This window comes from Artibeus jamaicensis, unplaced genomic scaffold, assembly GCF_021234435.1.
Source record: "Artibeus jamaicensis isolate MK-2021 breed Jamaican fruit bat unplaced genomic scaffold, CSHL_Jam_final contig_3238, whole genome shotgun sequence".
Taxonomy (NCBI): Eukaryota; Metazoa; Chordata; class Mammalia; order Chiroptera; family Phyllostomidae; genus Artibeus; species Artibeus jamaicensis.
The window spans coordinates 213,931-220,548 of record NW_026521765.1 but is presented as its reverse complement, the minus strand read 5'-3'; positions in this window follow the sequence as shown (position 1 = coordinate 220,548).

The following is a 6,618-nucleotide window of genomic DNA, read 5'->3' as shown; positions in this document are numbered from 1 at the left end:
TCCTGACGCTGAGTGCAGATGAAGGAATACAGTTCATGCCAAGTCTCAAAATGAAGACAGTACTAATGATAATAACAATAGCAATAATAAGCATTTATTGAACACTTACTATGTGCTTAGCACTGTGCCAAAATTTTGTAGAAATGATCTCAAACCTTTACAATAACTTTGTGAGAAGGTATACTTTTTTTTTTTTACTGTGGAAGCTATTCTACTTTATTTTTTATTTATTTTTATTTTTTATTTAATTATTTTTCAACTACTTTTTTATTTTTCTGTCTTTTACTCCCGTCCCAGCCCACCTCCCCGTACCCCCACCTCCCTCTCATTTCCACCCCCTTAGTTTTTGTCCATGTGTCCTTTATACTAGTTCCTGTAAATCCTTCCCCTTTTTCCCCTGAAATTCCCTCCCCTGTCCCCTCCAGTCACTGTCCCCCTGTTCTCTATTCCAGTGTCATTTTTATTTTTCTTGCTTGTTTGTTTTGTTATTTAGCTTCCTGTTAAAGGTGAGATCATATGGTATTTGTCTTTCAACCCCTGGCCTATTCCCCTCAGCATAATGCTTTCCAGTTCCATCCATGCTGTTGCAAAGGATAGGAGCTCCTTCTTTCTTTCTGCTGCATAGAATTTCATTGTGTATATGTACCACAATTTTTTGATATATTCATTTACTGATGGGCACCTAGGTTGCTTCCAACTCTTGGCTATTGTAAATTGTGCTGCTATTAACATTGGGGTGCATAGGTTCTTTTGGATTGCTGTTTTAGAGTTCTTAGGATATAGTCCCAGCAGTGGAATTGCTGGGTCATAAGGCAGGTTCATTTTTATTTTTCTGAGAAAATTCCATACTGTTTTCCATAATGATTGTACCAGTTTGCAATCCCACCAACAGTGAACTAGGGTCCCCTTTTCCCCACAACCTCTCAACATTTGTTGTTTGTTGCTTTGTTTATGATGGCCATTCTGACATGTGAAAAGTGGTATCTCATTGTGGTTTTAATTTGCATCTCTCTGATAACTAGCAATATTGAGCAACTTTTCATGTGTCTCTGGATCCTCTGTATGTCCTCCTTGGAGAAGTGTCTGTTCAAGTTTTTTTCCCATTTTTTAATTGGGTTATTTGTCTTCTTAGAGTGGAGTCATGTAAGTTCTTTGTATATTTTGGAGATTAAACCCTTGTCTGAGGTATCATTCGCAATTAAGTCAATATCCAGAAATCAAAGGTATTTTTGTATACCAACAATGAAACAGCAGAAGCAGTAATCATGAAAAAAATCTTGTTTGATACAGCAAAAAAATTTAAATACCTATGAATAAAACTAATCAAGGAGGTAAAAGACCTATATGCAGAAAACTACACAACACTGAAGAAAGAAATCAAGAAAGGCACAAACAAATGGAAACATATACCGGGTTCATGGATTGGAAGCATTAATACCATCAAAATGTCCATACTACCCAAAACAGTTTACAGATTCAATGCAATACCTATTAAAGTACCATGACATACTTCACAGACATAGAACAAACACTTAAAAATTTATATGGAACCATAAATGACCCTGAATAGCAGCTGCATTTTTGAGAAAGAAGAGCAAAGTAGGAGGGATCACAATACCTGATATCAAATTGTATTACAAGGCCACTGTAATCAAAACAGCCTGGCACTGGCATAAAAACAGGCACATAGACCAATGGAACAGAACAGAGAGCCCAGAAATCAACCCAACTCTCTACAGTAGATTAATATTTGACAAAGGGGACAGTAATATAAAATGGACTAAAAATAGCCTCTTCAACGAGTGGTGTTGGGAGAACTGGACAGCTACATGCATAAAAATGGAACTTGAGCACCGACTTACACCATACACCAAAATAAATTCAAGGTGGATAAAAGACTTAAATATAAGCCGTGAAACCATTAAAACCCTAGAGGAAAACATTGGCAAGAAAATCTCAGATATTTCACGCAGCAACTTTTTTTTACTGATATGTCCCCTAGAGCAAGGGACATAAAGGGAAGAATAAACAAATGGGATCTCATCAAAATAAAAAGCTTCTGCATGGCTAAAGAAAATAGTATTAAAATAAAAAGACAACCAACTGTATGGGAAAACATAATGAGAAGGTATTCTTATCCCTATTTTATAGATATGGATACAGATCTAGAACAAGAGGTGGCTGTAGCCAGACCCAACCCCAGGCAGTCTTCCTGCAGCGTGAAGGGGAGAAGTGCTTTGACGCAACCAAGTTCTTCCTTTATTTAATCAGATGCCAGCATAAATTATAAACAGCATAAAATCAGAAGAAAACTTGCAAGATATTTAGGAAAGAGTATGGTAACAAAGAGAGCTAATTTTCTGACACTGAAATCAAACTGATAGCAAGATTCAGTAGGTAATCTAGATAGAAGTAAGTCGACTCACAGGGAAGAATTCTTCTTTGTGAATTCATTTTCTGTTACTATCTTTGAATTTTGGCTTTTAGGATCCTCCTGATCCATATCCCATTCAAGACTTTGGACGAGAAACTGACTCCAACATCTCTGAAACCCAAGAAATTTATGCAATTTTCTTACATATGTGCATGTATGTGTTCTTTCTGTAAGAAAAAGGTTCACAGTGTTCATCAGATCTCAAAGTGATCTGCTACCTGAAAACATTAAGAACCCTTAGCCTTCACCTGCCAAGAGCCAGGTGGTACTCTATGGAGACATAATTCCATTTAGACTCTGCCCAAAGGCCACCTAAAGGCCCTTTCTGACTCCAGGGACCAAAAAAAAAAAAAAAGACAGAAAGCCATAAAAATGAAGTAGGTCTTTGGGACCATTTCCTTGAAGTATCCTATCCACAGCTACCCACATCAGGCTGCACCCACTCTCTCCAGCCACACTTTCCTTCCTACAGAGATTAACAGTGAATCTCAGTCCTCTTCTCTCTGATTCCATTCTCCACAATGGGCCAAGTAGGCTGTCTTTCCAAGTGTACACAGGAATCAAAGTACCCCTGCTGTGCACTGGTGCAGCATGTGATCAAAGGACATAACCAGGTGTAATGAAATCAAGTCATTTAGTCATGGGCAACCTTTTCTTTCCTCTTTTACCTAAAAAAATAATAGAATCTAATGGAATGAAAAGACTCAAAAAAACCTGAGTCATTGAATACACTGCTTCTTGAAAGTTTTGTTTAAGTATTTGTAAGTGTATGACAGTTGGGGGAATTACAACTTAAAATTGTGTGTCTCAATTAGGAAACTGAGAGATAGACTGAGGGCAGTCAGTCAAGCTAGTTCTGGGCTGTACTCAGTCCATGATAGTTTTCAGAAAAGCTGTGAAGTCACAAAAAAATAAATAAATAAATAAATAAATAAATAAATCCAGTGGGGACAGAGAATATGGACTCTAGTACTGGCCACACTTTGTGTTCCCAGCCAAGCCCCATAATCTCTTTGAGCCATTTCCTCATTTATAAAATAAAGATGATAGGTCCTGCTCTGCCAACCTCGCAGGACTGCTGTGTGGCTCAAATGAAACATTGTACACACTAAAGGACAAGGCTGATGTAAGCCACTTTGAAATCCTGGTTTATATCAGGAAGAGATAGATAATAAAATTGTTTGGGAGTTATTGGGGGGTTCAGGAAATGCTACTGATCTCCAAAATTACCACATATGACATTCTCTATGTGTCCAACTAGTTGACACAATCCAGGCGATGCCTCAGGAATCCTTCTACTGTAATGATTCTAAGCAAAAGGAGTTTTAAGTTTGTTTTGTTAGGCATCATTGGCCCTAGGGCTAGGATTTCATAGCACCTGAGACTCTAGTGCTGACCAGTTCTTTCTGGCTGATCTCACCCCACCCCAGCAGAGTTGTAATAAATCCATGCAAGTCCATCTTTCACTAATGAAACAAGACAATATTATGTGCAGGCCTCTTACTGGAGCAAACATTAATGTTCTTTCCACTTCATGAAAAGATTTTGCAAAACATTGGTTCTAATGTCTTCTTGTGTAAATCATAGACTGAAGTATAAAGAAACACTTCTGAATGGCAAACAAGAAAAAAAATAAAAGAAATAAAGCTATGATGATACAGTGTTGGAACACAACTCCAAGTCAGTTGAGCAAAATCAACATGTAGATCTCTGTTTAGGGTACATGCTAGAGGACAAAAAAAAGTGCATTCCCTTTCTTTTTCCTAATTACAAACCTAATACATGCACAAAAATCAAATAATAAAAGTTCCCAAGAAGAAAGGAATGTCAGCATTTAAGAACAAAAACAAAGTTCATTTCTTTCCTTTTTTTCTAATTAAAAATATAATACACACATAAACTCAAATACTAAAATTAGTTTCCAAGAAGAAAGTTCTGCCAGCATTGTAAAGTACATCATTTCAAACCTCTTTGTTTTACCAAACAAACAGGTAACTAGATATAAAAGGAGACATTGTACAGATGCTAGTTTGCAACCCACTGTTTTTATCCATCAATATGTCAGAGAGCTTGATCCTTGATGGTGAGTGAGGAGCTAGAACACTGTTGTTAGTAGTTGTATACCATTTCTTTATATGGATGCAGCATAATTTATTAATAAATCTTTCTGAATGACACAAGTTACTTCTGAGTTTTTAATTGGGATATAACTGACATAAAAGATTAAGTTTAAAATGTGTTGATTTGGTACATTTATAAATGTTGCTTGTATAAACAACTCCAAATTAAGCATTCTTATTTATTCATCATTATGCACTTGTCCAATTATCCCCTGGGATAAATTTCCAGAAGAAGAACAAACCAAAAATTATCTGCATTTGTAATGTTAATGCATATTGCCAAATTGCCCTGTAGAAATGGGGTGCCAATCCCATAGCCCCCACAATATATGAAAGAACCCCTTTCTCCACATCTTATCAAGAGTGGATGTTATCATTTCTTTCACTTGTCTCCAGTTTGACAGTTAACATATAATATTCCACTGCCACTTTAACTGCATTTCTTTAATCCACTGAGGTGTTAAATTATTAATATCACTTGTTATCAAAGCCCATAGAGTAGTGATAATAGCTAATGTTCATTAAAACTGTACTATGGACCAGGCACTGTGCTAAGCACTTTACAGAATTACTCCATTAATTCTCAGAATAACCTTTCTAGGTATGTACAATTATTATCATTATTTCATAGATAAAAACCAAGTGTTGGGGGGGTTAATTTCCTGAAGGTCATGGAGCTAATAAATAATGAACCCAGAACTCAGCCCAGGTAGATCTGCCCCAAAGCCACGTTTTTGAACAGGGCATTATAGATTTCCATATGCAAGTTTGCTAATTCTGTATTTCTTCTATGCATGTTTTTATGTATGAGTTTTATGTGTTTATATACTTTGTCCATTTTCCAATCTTTTTCTTTATTTTATTTTATTTATTTATTTTAATTGTTGTTCAAGTACAGTTTTCTGTCTTTTACTCCCACCCCAGCCAACCCTCCCAACCTGTCCCCCTCAATCTTTTTCTTATTAATTAGAAATATATCTTCATATATGAAGAATATTAACTCGTTGCCATTTTTGCTACCATTATTTTCTCTATGGAATGTATTTAAACCCAGTTTACAACTTTCACTTGTGTTTATAATTAGTGTAAGAATTTGAGTAATGACTGTAATAAAACTGATGTAGTGCCCCTAATGTATAGATGAGCAGAGGTAGGCTAGCCAAGCTGAAGCTGCTGGATTTTGCTAGTAGCCTGATCATTGACACCAAGGAGTTTGGATAACAAAGTGCACGGGACTGGAAGAAAGGGCAGAAGTAAAAGAGAGAAAGAGTCAGATTGAGTCATGAAGTAGCAATTTCCCCTTTAATAAGTCTCTTCAGAGTTTTTTCTCCCTAGCGAGACTTTTTGTGCCACTCTGCCAACCCCAAGAAGTGGGGTTTTATCATATGGTATGTTTATAGGGATCTAAAATCTCTTAGTCTCATTCTCAAACTCACATCACCTTTGGTTGAAACAAATGCTAAGCTTTGGCTACAGGACATTTTCCAGAAAGTGGGGGATGTGCAGTGGAGATGGTGTGGGGTCAGAGATCCAGACTTGGACCTGGCCAGGAACTGACTTTCTGTGCAACCAGGAGCAAGTTGTTTCACTGTCTTAGCTTTAGTTTTCTCACTAGCAAAATGGGTATAATGTGTCATCAAGTGCTGGTGCCCTATAGGACCCTGAGTGCTCAGCAGGTTGCCCTCTGTCCCCACCCAGAGGTTCTTAAAGATCACACCCATGAAAAGGAAAGAGAACCCTTTTGGGCACTCACAGGAGAGTAAAGGCTTGCTATGACTCAGCTGCCCTGCTGTTAAACTAGAACTTCAGTTTTTGTGTTTCAAAAATTGTCCCACAAGACACTTTGAGAGCTAAATAGCAAGACAACTATCAACCAAACAACCTAATTCCAGTTGGCTTCCTCACAGTCCCTGTGGAGGTAGTTGAAGTGCTTCCCTGCCTCCTATCCCTATTATCTACAATCATTTGCCTGAGTGGCTATTCCTAAACTAGTACACAGGCCCAGAAGTCTCTATCTTTGCCTTTGATCATACAAGATAGTAGAGTTACAATTTAAATGAAATA